Below are 19,457 nucleotides of genomic sequence, written 5' to 3' on the forward strand. Positions count from 1 at the left end.
GACAACTGGTACCCTGCTCTGACTTTCAGATGACAAAGAATAAGGATGATGCTCTTCTTTCCCTTCCCAACTTACACAAATTGTTTGTGGCCAGAACTATGCAGAGAAGGGAATTCAGGGAAACATAACCCCGATTCACTAATGTGACATAGTACTAATCTCTAAGAGCCACTCAAAAGCTCTCATTCACCTTAACTGGGCTCCAAATACACACTCGTGTGCAGCTATGCCCAAGTTTTCTACTGTCTTACATCTCAGAGTCCAACCTGGTGTCCCTTACACCTGATAATCCAACAACAAAGAGATTGTGAGATTTAGGGCAAGCCTGGATTTTAGTCCTGACTTGACCTCTTCGCCACTATGTGACCAAGCTATATTTCTTTTCCTCTCTGAGTCTTAGTTGCTTATTTGTAAAATCTATGGCTTCTGTTGTGAGGATTAAGTGGGATACTGCCATAAAGTCCTGAATATTATATCTAGTAAATCATATGTGCTCCCAAAATGTTAGTGCAGTGGTGATACTGGGGGTATATTTCGGCAGATAACCTTCCCTCATACCTTAATAAATTGAGTTACTTCAAAATTGTTCCTCTGTATTGCAAACTTTGTCTTTACTCATTACCAGCCATCTCGTGGATAGAACATGTTGCTCTTTGTTTCTAAAGGGGACTTCTTCCTGTGTTGCGTAATTCTTATTTCTCTACCTTTATTTATCTTATAAATATTGATTTATCGCATATTAGAATGTCAAATAGGGACATTATATTGCTCAATGAAGTAGATGCTTCCTCCCCAATGTAGAGCTTAGAGATAACAAAGAAGAAAGCAGGATATTTCCTATTTTGATAAGTTATATCAAGGAAATACATGGTACTGTGATGGAGTATGATTTCTGGGCAGGCTGCTTCAGAGAGTGTGATCAGAAAAGATCTTTTGAAGAAGAGCACATTTGAAATGAGACTCGAGGTGTAAGGACCATCCAGGCCAAGGACAACATAGACTGTATCCTGAATCTGACACTGACTTGATGAGCTCAGGGGCATCAAATGAGGGGGCAGGGCCATGAGATGAGATTTCGGGTGAAGATGGAGCCAACTCATGTCTTGTAGGAATGGTAGGAAGGCTTCAGTCTGTCAAAGATCTCATTCTTCCTAGGGTTTTCTCCTTTTAAAAATTATCAGTATTCAGGTAACCAACATGATGTTTTGATATAATTACATGTAGTAAAATTGTGACTATGGTCAAATACACTAACATATCTATCATCTTGCATAGTTACCCTTGTGTTTGTGTGTGTGTGTGTGTGGTAAGAGCCCCTAAAAGCTACTCTCTTAGCAAATTTTCAGTGTACAATATTATAATTATAATCCTTATGTTGTACATTAGATCTTTAGATGTATTTATCCTATATTTCCACAGCTTTGTACCCTTTGACCTACATCTCTCTTTTCTCCCCTACCCTGCAGACACCTGTCACCCCTGATAACCACTATTTCATTCTCTTTTCTATGTAATTAGCTTTTCATTTTTTAAAGATTCTATATATAACTGAGACTATGTAGTATTTTCCTTTCTGGGCCTGGCTTGTTTCACTTAGCATGGTGTTCTCCATGTTCACCCATATTGTTGCAAATGGCATGATCTTGTTTTTAAGGTTACTAATGTTTTTAAGTTATCTTTGTCCACTGGACACTTCACCCTATACACATGCTAAAGTTTTTCATTCCAATTAGTTAACAATTATTTGATTCTGCTTTTTTTCTCAAACTGCTATGCTAACTGTTCCATTCCATTGAGGGCCAAACTTTTCAAAAGAAGTTTACAGTTGTTATTCTTCTCATTTATTGCCTAATCCATAGAGTCTGGGCATACTAGCTTTGTCTGTGTACTGAAAAATCTTTCTTGAACTGACCCTCCACTTGCTAACTCCAGTGGACTTTACTTGTTCTACATTTCTTTAGAATTTGCGGTTTGCTGTGTGGTTCCCCTGTTGTGTCACTATTCTAGATGAAACTTTCCCTTAGCTTTCAAGGTCCTGCTCTTCTGTCTCCTTTGAGTCAAATTTTTACTTCTGTTCCCTAAGTATAGACATTTCCCAAGGCTGTGTTCTTGCTCACCTTTTCTACTCTTTCCTTATGTTCTTCTTTGTCTGTATCATCAAATGCTATGGCTTCAACTATTATCTTTGCCTGGATAGTCACAAACCTGGATTTCTAGTCTTGATAATTCTCTTTCAATGTCATATTTCATTTCTAAAGCTGACTGGCTAGCTCTACCTGGAAGTCACTCAGGCACTGCCAAGTAAATATATGAAGAGGTAGATCATTATATTTTCTACAAGAATCCATCTTGGTTTCTTATTTTTATTTATAGGGATGTTACCATCTGAAGATATATAGCTATCATTAACTTTTTTCTTTTCCCTCTTCTATATTCCTCACACACAGCTTATCACCTTTCTTTAAATGAGAAAAGCAAAGCATCTTCCATTTCTTCCTGTATTTTTCCACCACAAAGTCTTCAAACTTTCCCTGCATTGTGTTCATCCTTTTTTCTTCCACCTGTTACAACTTCAAGCACTTTCCTACATTGGTTATCTTTTCTCTCTTCTGAACCTTCCCTCTATCTCCTGGATCATTTCCATCCAAATCCAAAAGGCTTTTACCTCCTCCATCAAGAAAAGGCAATAATAAATGACAAAACATCAACAAAAACAAAATATATCCTTCCCTTGATCACATCTGTCTTTTCTGCATCTGTCCTATTTCTCCAGATTTTATTTAAAGTGTAACTTCTAGAACTAGTTCTCTCTACAAACATATCTCCAGTTCTTCACTTTCATTCACCCTCATCTTGTTAGAGTCTAGGTTTTGTCCTAAACTCCACTGAAACTGCTTTTGTCAAAACCCAATGACCTTCATGTGGTTGGTTATTGCCGTCACCCTACTCTTGTTGTTTCCTTGGGACACTTACCTTGTTTGACTGTGTTTTCCTTTTGGTAACAATCGCATCCTTTTGCCTCTGGGACACTACTTTGGGTTCTTGGTTTTCCTGTTATCACTTCGGCTGATGCGCATTAGGATTCAGCCATTAGTATTGTCAATACGTTTTTCATCATCTAGAAGTTTAACACTTGATAATGCAGCAAAAAAAAAAAAAAAAAAAAACCCTCAATATTTCCATAAAAGATTAACACAAGATTTCTGAGTCTACAATATATTTTCTCCCAGTAGTGGGTCATGTTTGAATATAAAGTCTTCTCTGTGCTGATATTCAGTTGAGGCAGATGATGAAAGAACTCAGGGGCGTCAGGGCATTCATAAACCTGTGATAGAATCAAAGACTTGTTTAAGGCAGATGCAGTGCATGGAAAAGTCATTCATGCCTTCAAAATGTAAGTTAGAAGTTATGAGTAATAAGAAATTCTTAAAGTCCTCTAGACAGTGTGCTGAAATTTAGCATTCAGCAGTATTGTTGCATCTATTTTTTCCTTAGGGTGGCTTCTCATCCTTTTTTATTAACGCATGCATTGAAAGTATTTCTGAGCTCCTTACATGATAAGAACCTCAAAGAAAAATAGTCAATCTCTATTAGAGATAAAGTTGGCAAGAGTTATTTTTCCATTTCCCTCTAAGCTTTTCCATTTAAGAAGTTGTTTGAGTACAAAGCTAAGTTTCTTTTCTACTTGCTACAATTGTTCTATCTCTCCATTAATTTCTGCTATCATAATGCCCACTTTTTTTTTTTTTTTTTGGAGACGGAGTCTTGCTCTGCCGCCCAGGCTGGAGTGCAGTGGCCGGATCTCAGCTCACTGCAAGCTCCGCCTCCCGGGTTTACGCCATTCTCTCGCCTCAGCCTCCCGAGTAGCTGGGAATACAGGCGCCCGCCATCTCGCCCGGCTAATTTTTTGTGTATTTTAGTAGAGACGGGGTTTCACCGTGTTAGCCAGGATGGTCTCGATCTCCTGACCTCGTGATCCGCCCGTCTCGGCCTCCCAAAGTGCTGGGATTACAGGTTTGAGCCACCGCGCCCGGCCATGCCCACTTTTAACAACACAAATTTGCTTGTTTTTCAACCAAACAGTATATAATGAAAACAGTTGACTGGGGAAAGAGAATTTTCAGAATTATTGCTTAAATTCACATTTTGACAAATAACTGTCTCATTCCTCTGAGTCTCCCATTTTTTTCCTCTTTTATCCCATTAAAATTATTTGATTTATTACTTCTGGATAAAAGATAAATCATTTCTCCTGCATACTTTTAAATCAAAACCAAATAAGACAAAGTAGTTTAATAATATTTTATCCCAGACTTACTTATCTCCATAACCTTTAGCTTAGCCCTGTCAGGAGTGGTATGTCAATGATATCCTTTCATACAGTATTTATTCCCTGTAATTTCCCATCTTCTTTTATTTGTGGAAAGTGACAAAAAGTGCCAAAGAAAATGTCCAGTGAATCCCACTATGATTCAATCTTCCAGTTGCTATTTGATTTATTCTCTTTAATTCACATTTTATTATAGTACCTGTCCTCTCCCTGATTACTATTAAAGGTGGAACAAAATAATAACTTCTTGTCTTAACATTGAAGAATTTTTAAATTTAATACCAATAGTGAATATTGTTTTATTTTTCTGCCCAGCCTCCTTCTTTTCTTTTACTACTAATAGTGTGAAGTATTCCCTTTGGGATACTAATTTTCTTCATCTTTCAGCCAATGTAGTAACCAAACTCAGCTGACTTTGCTACCAGCTTCTGGGTGCATATGTGACTCAGGCTTGGCCCATCAAAACATCACATCCTTGGGTCTCAATGTTTATTCTAGGAATGGGTGAAAGATTCAATCAGAACTTATCAAAACCAATTGTGAGACTTTTGGAGGAGAGATTACTTTCTTCATCCCTGAACTTGGAGTTTTGAAATGTAAACCTTGAAGCTTTTACTAGCCATCTTACCATCATGAGGGGAAAAATTATGTTTAAGAATGAGACCAATAGAGAGAAAAGCAGATAACAGAGATTGGTAGAAACAAGGCCTGGTTTTGATGACATTGACTTAGTTTCTTGATCAAGCCATGCCTGAAAGTGCAAAACTCTGAATTTTTTTTAATTTACATGAGGTAATACATTCTCTCTATGTATCTTTTTTATTTCAGTTTTTACTAAATTTCTGCTAATTGCTCCTAAAAGTATTAACCCAGCACATATCCAAACATTCGTATCTCAAAATTCTACTCCATGAAATACTTGTTTTTGAAATGTTTAAAATATTTTTAAACACATCATTGACTTCTCTAACTCAAACATTCCACCATTATGAGATTTTCCTTTCATTTTGGATTATTTATTTTGCTTTTGGATTATTTATATTCTTCCTGAATTCCTGCTACCTAAATTTAAGTTGCAAATAAATTTACATTACAAAAGTTATTTATGTTGTATAGTCTTGTAAGATCCTTCTAACATTGTTATTAGCTATCACTTATATACTGCGCTATTGGACAGCATTTGTAACTTGTACTGGTTCCAACACTACCATATATGCTGTTTAACTACTATATCTTTTATTTTGTTCTATCCTCTGTTATGAGGAGGAATGCCTTACCTAGAAAAGCTCAGTGAACATACTTCAGCCTATAAAAGTATATGTGTGAAATGTGTTCATTGGTGGGAGATTCTAAACCAGAAATTTCAAACTTAAATACTCACAGGGACCAGGTAGGCAACAAAAAGTATCAAGTTAACATCAGACCGTAGATGCTAAGCTCTTGTACTATGTCCAGCCTCAACAGTGGCTTAGTCACATTGACCTTTCAAACCAATTGCCCCTTAAAATAGGAAAGCTGTGTGCCAGCCAACCACAATGGCCAAATCAAACACAGTGCTTACCTAATGTAGTGACTGGGCTGATGGCCAACATCTTGGTTGAAGGCATCCATTACTCCTCTAGATTTCAGTTGTGAATGCTGCACTTTTAATGTTGCTTGTGTCCTTACACCCCCTATACATACACACACACACACACACACACACACACACACACAAACGGTCACTATGTGAAGGAATTGATATGTTAATTTATTTGATTGTGGTAATCATTTCACATTGTATTCTTATGTCAAATCATTACACTGTATATCTTCAACATGTCAAATTTGTATTTGTCAGTTATGCCTCAGTAAAGTTGAAAAAAAATATTTTGTAGACATGCACCTTCTACCCCAGATAATTAGTGATATCATATCATGAGTGTCCATCCCACTGTAGAAATAGTTTACATCTTCTATACATCTAAAGGGTCAATCATAATTAAAAATGTTTTTGTGTGAGGGATTACTAAATAATTTAACTTGCAAAGAATTTAAAATAGAATTGTTATATTAAAACAAGCATGGATATATTATAAAGTAGATTATAATGTTTATAGGAATTTACATGAACAAATTTAAGCAGACTCTTAAACCTAATTCCTCATTAAAAAAAGTCTGTACCTCCTTCCTCCCAATAAAACAAAACATCCAATCAAACTAAAAGAAGTTACTAAGCATGCATATTCTCTTCTCTCTGTTAGGCTTCTTTTGGTGAAACTAATGAGAAAAAGTATTCTAAAATGATTTATTTTCCTAGGACATTTCAAAATTATGCTGATATTTATGGAATTAGAAGCTCTAATTTATTGTTTAAAACCATTGCTATCTCTAGTCAGTTCAACACGCAAGTATTGTTTGTCTCCTCTATACCAATAACTGTGTTAAATGCTGAAGAATTACAATATAAACAGCCCCTGGAACTGGAGAAATAACAGTTGCTTGGGGGAAGGGAAGAAGTGAACTTAGTAGACTTGTCCCCATCCTGGGTTTAACATTCACAGTTTTACATACACAGGAGGTACTCTACTGGGAAGTTCATGTCAAGCAAGGCCTTTACAGTCTGGCTGAGGCTTAGGTTTGAATTTCATGCATGGCTAGTCATTGAATGTAGTTGACCTCCCACTGTTTATAGCTCTCTCCTGCCATAATTTATTGTATTTGGTGAGTAAAATGAGGTGCTTTGGGGCATTATTGAATGTGATGATTGCAGAAGTCTCAGAATATATCCATCAAAAGTGTCAGGGGTTTTCTCTACAGAGATTTGATGAGCAGTTTGAATACTTTAAGGACATTTCTGACTTTTAGAGATTTATATAGTCTTATAAAGCATGAATGTTTCTCTTCCCATGAAAAATGAGAAAAGCTCAAGTCCCATCTCCCCATCTCCTGCATTGTATTCATTTTTGTCTAAATATGAGTACGTTTCCCCAAGGTGTTAGATATTTTTTTTAATAGCCTGGGGGAAGGTGTCTTAAAATCCTGCTGCATATGGTTTGAGAAGCTGCCTCACCTGCAGTTGCGGCCGGTTCTAGTCTAGGTTTCCACAGTTGTACATACGTGTGTGTTTACTTTATTAAATGAAGAAATAAAATGTATCTTCTTTATGTAGGGAAAATCCTTACTGTGATCACTCCAGTGGTGAGAATGGGGTACAGATTCCCAGGAATTCTGAGGCTTTACTGATAAATATTAATTAAGCTCCAGACATATCATCAATTGAATGCCCTCCATGTGTTGTGGGCTATAAAAGAGGCAATGAGATTTATACGTAAGATGCAGTCATTCTCACACCAGTCAGAATGGCTGTTGTCACAAAGTCAGATAATAACAGATGCTGGCCAGGTTGCAAAGGAAAAAGAATGCTTATACACTGTTGGGAGGGTAAATCCGTTCAACCATTGTGTAAGACAGGATGGAGATTCCTTAAAGATGTAAAAACAGAAATACCATTCGACCCAGTAATCCCATTACTGGGTATATACCCCCAAAATATACATCATTCTGTTATAAAGACACACACACATGTATGTTCACTGCAGCACTATTCACAACAGCAAAGACATGGAATCAGCCTAAATGCCTGTCAATGATAGGCTAGATAAAGAAAATGTGGTACATTATACCATGGAATACTATGTAGCCATAAAAAGAACAAGATCACCTCCTCTGCAGGGACATGGAAGGAGCTGGAGGCCATTATCCTTAGCAAACTAATGCATGAGGAGAAATGCAAATACCTCATATTCTCACTTATAAGTGGGAGCTAAAAGATGAGAACACATGGACACATAGAGGGGAACAGCACACACTGGGGCCTATCAGAGGGTGGAGGGTGGGAGGAGAGAGAGGATCAGGAAAAATAACCAGTGAGTACTGGGCTTAATACGTGGGTGATGAAATAATTTGTACAACAAACCCCCATGACACAAGTTTACCTATTTAACAAACCTGCACATGTACTCCTGAACTTAAAATAAAGGCTAGGGAAAAAGAAACATAAAACCATGCAGTCATACTTCCCAAGGAATGAATGGATAGGTGTGACTATTCATAATGCTATGTGCAATCTTACTACTTTTACTAGGGAATTTTTCTTACCTGTCTTCCCCAAGAGTTTGAAAAAGTTTCTCAGTACATATATTTTGAAGGACAGGGCATTGCAATTATAGGCTAACTTTAAATCTAAACTCTCATTTTGTAAGCCATTTTCAAACCTTTGTGGTCCTGTTTCCTTATCAGTAAACTGGTGATGATTGTGGCACCGTAAGAATAAAGTTGATAGGCCGCGCACGGTGAGCACGCGTGTAATCCCAGGACTTTGGGAGGCTGAGGCAGGCGGATCACGAGGTCAGGAGATCGAGACCATCCAGGCTAGCATGGTGAACCCCTGTCTCTACTAAAAATACAAAAAATTAGCCGGGGGTGGTGGCAGGCGCCTGTAGTTCCAGCTACTCAGGGGGCTGAGGCAGGAGAATGGCGTGAACCCGGGAGGCGGAGCTTACAGTGAGCCTAGATGGCGCCACTGCACTCCAGCCTGGGCGGCAGAGCCAGACTCTGTCTCAAAATAAATAAATAAATAAAAAAGAATAAAATTGATAATAATTAAATATAAAATATGAAAGTAAAAGATCTCTTTAAGTGCTTGGCACTTAGTAGAGAAAATGCATCAATCTAGCTCATTTTCTTTGATAGTCTTGTTTAAAATCACGGAATGAACTGTGAAAACAAGTAATAGATCACAGATACTTTTATGATAGGGTTAAATACTATTTCCACACTATTCCTCAATTCACATACCACAGTTTAAATGAAGACCATTTTAACTCTAAATAGTGTATATACTGAAAATATTTACTGTATTTACCCATTTGAGCTTTGTACCTGCTACCATTTTCTCATTCTGCTCAGGGTCAGTTTATTGGTCCTGTCTTTGTTGTACCTGGATGGATGCTGTCTGCTTTGGATTTAATACTTTCTCTATTTTGATTGAAAATAAATTGCCACACAAGGCACCATTTATAGGTAGGAACCTAATAGCCTCAAAAACTGTACACTTATTTTAGTTACTCCCTATGGGCTCCCATAGCACATTCTTGATAGTACTGGTATACTCTGAACATTATATTTCTTAAAAATACCATTAACTGGTGTTTCTGAGTAAGTAAATAACATAAGACCACTGTAAAATGAGATGGAGGACATAATAATATAAATATATATGTAAAAGGATGTTGTTGGGTGTAGGGTTGAAAGAAAAGGGAAAAAATTGAAAGCAAGTTAAATATCCGTGAATAGGGGAATAATTGAAACCATTGTGGTTCATCCATACAATGCAACATGGATAGCACCACAATACAGGGACTTTCCTGTGTTGATGGTGTAGCTCCCAGGCTATAAGAATTCCCCACCTGTAGTAGCAGTCATTAAATTCATTACTTTTTTTGTGATTATTAAAGTTAATGAGTTAAATCTGTTATCTTTTGACCTGAATAATGTCCACAAAAGTGAGAGAAGTATGCTGCATAAAAACATAAAAACAAGGCAAAGAATCCCTTATATTTCATAAATGAATGTAGAAGTTTGTATTAGGAAGATAATAGGTATAGAAATATATACACCAGAGTGTTAAATTGGTTGGTGGGCATGAAGAGGAGGTAGAGACGGTAAGGAGATATAGAGGTTTTTAAAATATGAAAAACAACAAAGCTTAACTTTCTTGGTTGATAGAAATGAAGAAAGTTAAGTTCAGTTTTCAGTTTTTTTCATACATATAAAGCTGTGATATTTAGATGGAGAAAGACAAAACACGAACAACAGAAACTCCACACTTTATTTAGTAAAGGGGTTGTAAGCGATTGTTGTCTAGAATTAATTATTTAACTTTTTTTGGAATAGTGTTTTGCATTATTTAGAAAGAGAAAAAAGTAAAAACACAAAAAATATGTAATCTAACAATTCCATTATAAACACCGATCACATTGCTTATTTCCTTCCCATTGTTCAGTTGTTTGCTTCCTTCTTTCCTTCCTTCTCAATTCTCTCCTTTTTCCCCTTCTTTTCCTTTCCTTTCTTTTCTCCCCATTTGTGTTCATTTCCTTTTCTCTTCTCCTTCTTTTCTTCATCTATCTACTTACTTTTGTAATATTACACTGGTATAATGGAAACATTTTAATATAATGTTTAATATGTTTTAAAACAGGATTTTGTGTTGCCACTATATGGAGACACCCTAAGTTGTTAACTTACCTTCTTTAGGTTTGAATGTTGACTTCTATCATTTTGTAGTGAATTTCTGTCACTTTGCATATGACTATGATTTTCCTCAAGACAGAGTGACAGTTTATCTTTGGGTTTTGTCTTTGTCCTTCCAAAATTGTAACAGTACACACTAAGTACTCAATGTTAGTTTTTCTGACTAAAGAAATAAGTTGGCTTGTTTTCCTGTCTTGAATGTTAACTATATCTAACATGAAGATCAGTTATGGAATTCACCAATTAGCATTGTGTTTACATGTTAACATGTATTTACATCTATTAAGAACAGTGCTTTTTGGAAGAAAGTAATATTCCTCTGCTTTAATTAAGGATATGCATGTTTTCAGTAAAGAATAATGTTTCTGTGTCTTTAAGTATACATTAATATTATAGGCCTTATATTTTACCAGAAGGACCCTATTTACAGCAAAAGTTGAATGTTCTGTAACCTATAATCAACCCACACACTGTCTATAGCAAAATATCATTTCTTTCCTATAGAAATATATAAGCTTCTAATTTATAAATCTGTATGTTTATGTTATCAACATGGGCTTGTATCTCGTCTTTGTGGGTATGGGTGCGTGTTTCTTACATTTGCCATTTTTACTGAAAGGCAAATGGCAACTTTTATTTGCCAAGAACAGATGACAAAAAATAAAGAAATGCTTTCACATTAAAGGAAGAATTTGCAGTAGCAGAAAATTATTAGCTGAGAAAAAAATGTTAAATAAGCTTATTACTTGAGCCATGCTTTTTACTATGAAAATGAAAAATTAGAAATCATTATTTTAAAAGTTTCACAAGGAATAAAACATTTATGCATATAGTCAGGGATGTGAGGTCTTAATTATTCAGAGTATTTATCTGTATAGTTCACATTCCATGGATATTGGCTCAGATCTCTATTTTGCCTGATAAAGATTTCATTTTCAGTTTGACCACATTGAACTGGGTACTAAGCATTCAAAAGGTTGTCACATCTCATTTTTGCAGAAAAAGAATGAAATAATGGAAAAGTTTTTGACATACATAATAAGTGCAAACCAAAGGCTGTGTAGGCATTATTATGTAAAAAGTTCATGCCCAGAGGGAAATTAGAGCAGGATGCAGTTCCTCAGGGCAAGGAACTGCTAACTATACACCCAGCTCTGTGACATTTAGCATTCTGTGGCCACACCAAAAGTGATAATAATTGTATTGCCAGTTTTAATTAAGTCACAAGTGAAATGTTAGTCATTCCAGTTTCTCAGAACTTTTGATCTGGGTTTATGTTTCCATTGTTTATTGTTTTGTGATTCTTCTGTAGATTGGGGAATGGCAATACCTGAAATTGCAGGATTCATCCGGCTGCAATGATATAATGCGTTTGTCTATACTTTATAAAATGCAGTGCTGTAGGCCGGGCGCGATGGCTCACGCCTGTAATCCCAGCACTTTGGGAGGCCAAAGTGGGCGGATCATGAGGTCAGGAGATCGAGGCCATCCTGGCTAACACGGTGAAACACCATCTCTACTAAAAATACAAAAAAAAAAAAAAGTTAGCCGGGCATAGTGGCGGGCGTCTGTCGCCCCAACTACTCTGTAGGCTGAGGCAGGAGAATGGCGCGAACCCGGGAGGCAGAGTTTGCAGTCAGCCGAGATTACGCCACTGCACTCACTCCAGCCGGGGCGACAGAGCGAGACTCGGTCTCAAAAAAAAAAAAAAAAAAAAAAAAAAATGCAGTGTTGTAAACATTTAGACATTGTCACTTCTTATCATTGCGTGTATCATACAAGTATATAATCCAGATATTGTGGAAGTCCCAAGCCAACATCTGTAGTCATTTTAAATGTATGGAAACTATTAACACTTTCAAATGTAATTCCCTCTGGATGAGACACAAATCGCTTAAAAAGAGCCAGTGACTACTTAATACCCCAGCAAAAAAAGACAATGAGAGAAACTTTTCTGTGTGCATCTGTTTACCATTGTTTCCAAAGCTAATACAAAGATTCTCAAATGCATACTTTTACTTACTAACATGTTACATTTGACACTGTAAACCAGACCCAGCAGATATGTTTAGGCATTAGATGCTTTATCTAATCCAAGTATACTTAATTATTTAAATTGTAATTAATTCAAAAAATTATGTGAATAAGCAGGAAAATATTCAAGACTTTACATATTCTCCATTTCAGTGACCTTTAGCGAAACTCAGATTTAGCTGCCAAGTTTCTCAGTTTTTGTTCTCTCCCTCTTTTTTAACATCTTCCATTAAGTTTCTTGAAACTTACAAATCTTATCTGTAGGAGACCATATCAGTCTTATTACTTATTAACTAACATGGATCAGCTACAAAGTTAACTTTTGCTAGATTCTATCATCTAAACTTGATGTAAAGAAAAATAAGGCTTTCTATATTTATAGTCCACTTATTTTCAGGTTGGAGAAATATGGAGAACCATTCAGAAACCAATGGTCAGCTAATTGTGCAAACACTAAACTTTTCAAAAGAAAACTTACTTAGGAAAGAAAACAAATGTTTAAGAAACGAAATTGGATAAATATATAAAATTTTTCCAAATATTTAACTATAATAGTTTGTCTACGTATCTTTTCCTGTGAATTTCCTTTGGAAAGCTGACTTTAAGTACACAAAATTAAGATGAATTGTTGGTATTGTCTTCAGTTAACATGATAGTATTTTGTCTCAGACTCATGAACTGACAAAGAAAGCAGATAATCCTGGGTTGATTTACAGAGCAACAGCTATCTTTGCAACCAGAGGGTTAGAAGTGAAAAGGAAAAAAAAATTCTTATCTTAAATAATAAGACTCCCTACATATTTGCAGAATAGATAAAAATGAAATATCTGCAGAGAGAACCTAAATTCCCAGCCACAATACCCATATTTTTGGCTATCATTCCACTGTTGATACTATCTGTAGTCTTTCCACACTTGCCTAGCTTGTCATCAATTTCTATCACTAGTTTGAAACCTGCTTCAGAAACAGACATGTACCAATGGAGGCATGATTACATGTGAGAGGCTCGACTGTGAATAGCAGAAAAAATACAGGGGCAGAGACAAATAAATATTTTTTGTTATAGTCACAAACGAAGTGAATGGTGCCCAATTAGTAATGCTGTTGGTCATGATTTTGATTTTATTAATATAGGACCAGATTTCTAGGTGTATGTTGTATTCTTTGGCCAGGCTAGAGAGTAAAGAAAAGGAAGTAGGGTAATTCCCTATTTCTTTTTATTTATTTTTTAAGTTGTATTGATATATAACAGTTGTACATATTTTGAGGGTACATGTGACATTTTGATACCTATATACATCGTGTAATGATCAAATTAAGGTGATCTGGATATCTATCACCTCAAACATTTGTCTTTTCTTTGTGTTGGGAACATTATTATTCTGTGACAGTTTTAAAATATAAAATAAGCTATTGTTAATTATAACTCCACTAATAGACTATTGAATACTAGAACTTATTTTTTTCTATCTAATTGTATTTTATACCGATGAACCAATTTCTTTTCATCCAACTTCCCTTCTTCTTTGTCCTCTACAAATCCCAAGTCTAATTTGACCGCTTTTCTGCCAATCGTCTATTTAAAAGAGGAAGAACTCAAGAAGTATCAAAAGAAGGAGTGTTCAAGTTGAAAACACTAAAGTAGATTTTACTTGCTCAGCATCCCATGGATTTGGGGAGATTTTTATGTCCATTGCTTACCTTCAGGTAGCCAGCAAAGCCAACTAGTGAAATGAATTTAAAATGCCCACAAATCTGGAAGACAAGCTGTTGTACAATGTGCAGTGGGTACAGGCACACACAGTCTACCGCCATGGAGTATAAATATAAAACAGAATTTATTGTGAGGAAAAACCTAGAAGCAGAAAAGCACTACACAGGTTCCCCCGAGGTCTCATTATTCCACACAAAAATGTGCTTAGGCTGGGCGTGGTTGAGCTGGATATAGCACAGAAGGCTCCAACACAGGGCTCCTATTCCTTGAAGCCCCACAGATTTAAAGGGAAACAGGGCGGTAGGACACATCTCTTTGATGCTGTAACAATGGTAATTCATAGCTAAGGAAGTGGCTTCCTTAGTAAACAGTCTCTGGATCTCTGTGACAAGTCCTAGTCTGATCTGCTGATGTGGCTCAGACAGGCAGAGTCCACCCACTGCTTGCCCAACAAAATGGGGAGGACTGGAGCTTCCCATGCCATCTGGATGTGTCTGTCTTCACAAGTCCAGCTCTTTGGCATCTTCTATTGTAATGAGGAATAAAGCTTTAATTTAGAGCATGTCTCAGTCAACAAGGCACCTGTGTAAACAGCCCCCTGCTCAAAAGGCTGCTGTCTGGAATGTCTCCACAAACACTCCGAGGCTCCAGCCAGCAAGGGAAAGCTACGCGGTACAGTTTGGAAGACAGCTCTTTGAAAACCCATTGTGGATGTCACAGTGATGTATCGCCTTATCTCAGGGATGGAGCTCTGCCAGAACAACCAGTTGCTGAGAGGCCAAGCTCATCATTTTGAAGGGCTAGGTGAAGGTCAATTTAATTTTTTCCAGGAGAAAATGTCACCACCACCATTGGTAAGCACAGGGGATGCAGAGTGAAATTTGGCTACGTCTTCACACAGAGTTTCTCCTAGAAGAGAAAGACATGATTTATGACTGAAGAGCCAGTATTTTCCCCTAGGGAATTTATTTCATTTATGAATAAAAAAAGGGAAAGATATTTAAGCAAGAAATTTGCTAGTTTTGTTGATGATCTGAAAACCTCCCCGGCCACTTCAGCTGTAATAAAAAAAAGTGAACTGAATTCAAAACAACTGGTGATTTCTATACTAGCGACTGAGAAGCAGAGAGATTAATGTCTCCCCAAACAAAATCCACTAATGATGCTTCTCTCCCCAAAAGAGTGAGCATTACTTGGTTTCTAGAGAACATATTTTATTTCACATTTCTTTTTTTTTTTTTTTTTTTGAGACGGAGTCTCGCTCTGTCGCCCAGGCTGGAGTGCAGTGGCCGGATCTCAGCTCACTGCAAGCTCCGCCTCCTGGTTTACGCCATTCTCTCGCCTCAGCCTCCCGAGTAGCTGGGACTACAGGCGCCCGCCATCTCGCCCGGCTAATTTTTTGTATATTTTAGTAGAGACGGGGTTTCACCGTGTTAGCCAGGATGGTCTCGATCTCCTGACCTCGTGATCCGCCCGTCTCGGCCTCCCAAAGTGCTGGGATTACAGGCTTGAGCCACCGCGCCCGGCCCACATTTCTTAATGACCAGTGAGTTTCAGGTAAACACATACACACACACACACATGTCTTACATAAAATTATATTTGTTAAATAAGTTGACCTCAAGTCAATACTTTTTATTTTACTTTAGAACATCAAAAAACTTATTTTGTGAGGCACATCTTTTAGTACACCAGATGTTTTTGAACTAAACAGGTTATTTATTTTATTATTATTATTTTTTGAGATGGAGTCTCACTCTGTTGCCAGGCTGGAGTGCAGTGGCATGATCTTGGTTCACTGCAGCCTCCGCCTCCCAGGTTCAAAGGATTCTCCTTCCTCAGCCTCCCGAGCAGCTGGGACTACATGCGCGCACCACACCCAGCTAAGTTTTGTATTTTTAGTAGAGACAGGGTTTCACCATGTTGGCCAGGACGGTCTCGATATCTTGACCTCGTGATCCAGTCACCTCAGCCTCCCAAACTGCCGGGATTATAGATGTGAGCCACCACACCCAGCCTATTATATTTTTTGAGTCAGGGTCTCACTCTTTCACCCAGGCTGGAGTTAAGTGGTGCAGTCATGGCTCACTGCAACCCCCATCTCCGTGGGCTCAGGTGATCTCCCACCTCAGACTCCTGAGTAGCTGGGCCTACAAGCAGGCCTGGTTAATTTTTCTATTTTTTGTAGAGACAGGGTTTTGCCATGTTGCCCAGGCTGGTCTCTAACTTCTAAGTTCACATGATTTACCTATCTCAGCTCCCAAAGGCCTGGCGTTACAGGCATGAGCCACAACCACACCTGGCCCTAAACAAGTTTATTAAAGTAAGTGGAAAATAAACACAACTGCCTTTTTTTTTTTTTGGTTAAGTAATGATTTGATTAGGCAATTACAATGTTTTATAAAGATGCTCTGGATAAGTATGTTTTTAATTTGAAACACAATCACATAAACTCTACATCTGTCAATAAAATATTTTCTTCATGTCATTTTTCTACAGAATTGCAGCTAGCACAGGACACATAAAATGTAGAAATATAAACCCTATATCGACCTCATGGTGTTACAGGAACAAATACCTTTGTCTTACATTTGCCTTTGCATTGCTTAGCTGGTACTAGCTACTATGATTATTATTACTCTTTTCCAAAATTTTCATGTATTGCCCTTTTTATCTTTTCTTAATTAAATGTCATGTTATTGTATTTGTTTTATTCATCCCAGCTTACACGATGTATTTTGAATTATTGCATCCAATCTCTTTGTATCTCTCCCAATCCATGCTATATTCCCATTTGATGAGCTTTGCATAAAGGTGATATTGAACAAGACAGGCCTTATGATAGAGCTCTGGAAGTTACCTAGAAGCCTCCTTTATCCCTACCTGAGTAATCAACATTAATTTTGAAGGATGGCTGAAGATGCCGCCCTACACACTATGCCCCTTTGACATAAGAATTAATTTGAGTTAAAGGCACTTGAAAAACAGCAGCTGCAATAAAATCATTCTCATCTACCCTCTTATTTCCATCTGGAAACAGGAGATAAAAACTTTCATGTGAAAGATGCCCTCCCTCTACTGGGAGAAAAGAAATATTCTTCAAAAAAGAGTCGTAGATGAGAGAATTCTGTACAAACAGACCTTGCCCAAGTAATTCTTATCTTTCTTTAGCCTATTCACATAATTTAGTTACTTTTCCACAATTACCTCTTTGTTCAACCTAATACAAAAGAATTCAGATTGTACAACTTCCTTGAGTCTTCATTTCCTTATGAGGGCTCCTGTGTCACATAAAGCTTATGTTATATAATTTGCATGCTTTTTTCCTGTTAATCTGTATTATGTCAGTTTCATTCTTAGGCCCACCCAAAAACCCTAAGAGGGTAGAAGTAAAATTTTGCTTCTCCTACACTTCAATAAATTCATTCAACGTGTCATTAATTCATCTACCCATCTGCATTCTTCTCCATGCTGTAAGATCTCACCATATCAATAAGAAATCATGAAAACACTATCAAATATACATGCACTGAGGCGGAGGCATTCTTCTGATCTATGGTTTAATAACTCTACTCGCAAAAACAAAACTAAACTCAAGCAAATAAAAGGTAGAGAGATATATGCTTGAAGCCGGATGTATAGAAACCGAAGATAATTGAGTGCAGGAATTTTGATTCAGTCCAACAGACATTCATTGCATTCTGGAAGGTGGCACACCTCAATATGAGAATCCCACCCAAGTCTTAATACTTCTGAGGCCCCCTTTGTGGGCCTGGGTCCATCTGTTATACTTTCTATGAAGTATCTGGCATCAAATTGGATTTGATTATGTTACTTTGTATTAACGTCTGTCTGCATCACTTCCTCTTGTTATCCAGGAGCACTTGGCAGCTCCCAGTGTATTTTTTAGCCCCACTCACCTTTCCCGTATATTCATGGCCTTAATAGACATAGGAGGTTAACTATTGTACCAAGCATCAGGTGGGCAGAGTCCCTATGAATTCCTGCTTTGAATTCTTGCTAAGCCAGTTTTCAATAGGAAGATAATATTTTGTATTGTTCAGATTAGTACAATCAAGCCATGACAATAATGGAAACACTTAGAAAATGGGGGGGGGGGGGCTAGATAAATTTAGCAATATGCTCAATTATATTTTGCCCAGGTAATAAGTGGCCCTTGTGAAATAAGACAAAACTGATCACTTCATTATTTGATTTGATTGTTCTAATTATGCCCAGGTGATCAGTTAGTTTTCTGCTAAGTCTCAAAACAAATTTAGAAAATCAAAAGAGGATGCAGAGAATAGAAACCAAACAACACTTTGCTATCTTGTACAGATAGTGCTAATTGACCTTTCTCCTGTTACTTTCAAGGCAATTAGGGAAGATAATTGTAGCTTAAGAAACTTAGGACAAGTCAGAGGGAAGAGTAACAGAACAGATGGAAACAGGGATATATTTTGCCTTGAGAAAGTCAAGTAATACCATTTGTGACAAGGTCTCTATGATGCTGGGAGTGGGAGGTAATTTCTACAGATATACTGGCATATAAAGCATGCAGATATCTATATATGTTATAGGAAGTTCCAATTTCTAGCTTTCTCATAGATCTTTTATACTACAAGTTAGGGGAACATCCATGACCCTGATTCATTTATTTCAAAGAGAGGCATGCTGGCATCTGTTGTGGAATATTTCTAAGGGTCAAACTGCACATTATTCTGAACTGATGCCAGAGCAGGCAAACTCATTTGTAAGAAAAAGTGATAGATGCTGCCTTTAGGAGCTCTCATATTTACTTCATACACCTCAGCAGGCTTTGTTCTTGAACATTAGAAAAGTGAGCAGGACTTGGTGTCAGAATGTGGTTGGTTGAATCACACTGACTAGAAACTGTATTATCATATTCCTTTGTGTCTGATCTTGGAACAGGCAGGATGGTTTTGGTACTGTTGGGTAGAGGTTATCTGTCTCTCTTCTGGCCTGGGATGATGCAGTAACTCTTTCTCCTTGGTTGTAGAGAAAAATATGATGCTCCTATCCTGATTCTGTCCTAGCCAAAGAAGATTCATTTGGGGAGCTCAG

Source organism: Trachypithecus francoisi, unplaced genomic scaffold (assembly GCF_009764315.1).
Source record: "Trachypithecus francoisi isolate TF-2019V2 unplaced genomic scaffold, Tfra_2.0 Lachesis_group0, whole genome shotgun sequence".
NCBI classification, from domain to species: Eukaryota; Metazoa; Chordata; class Mammalia; order Primates; family Cercopithecidae; genus Trachypithecus; species Trachypithecus francoisi.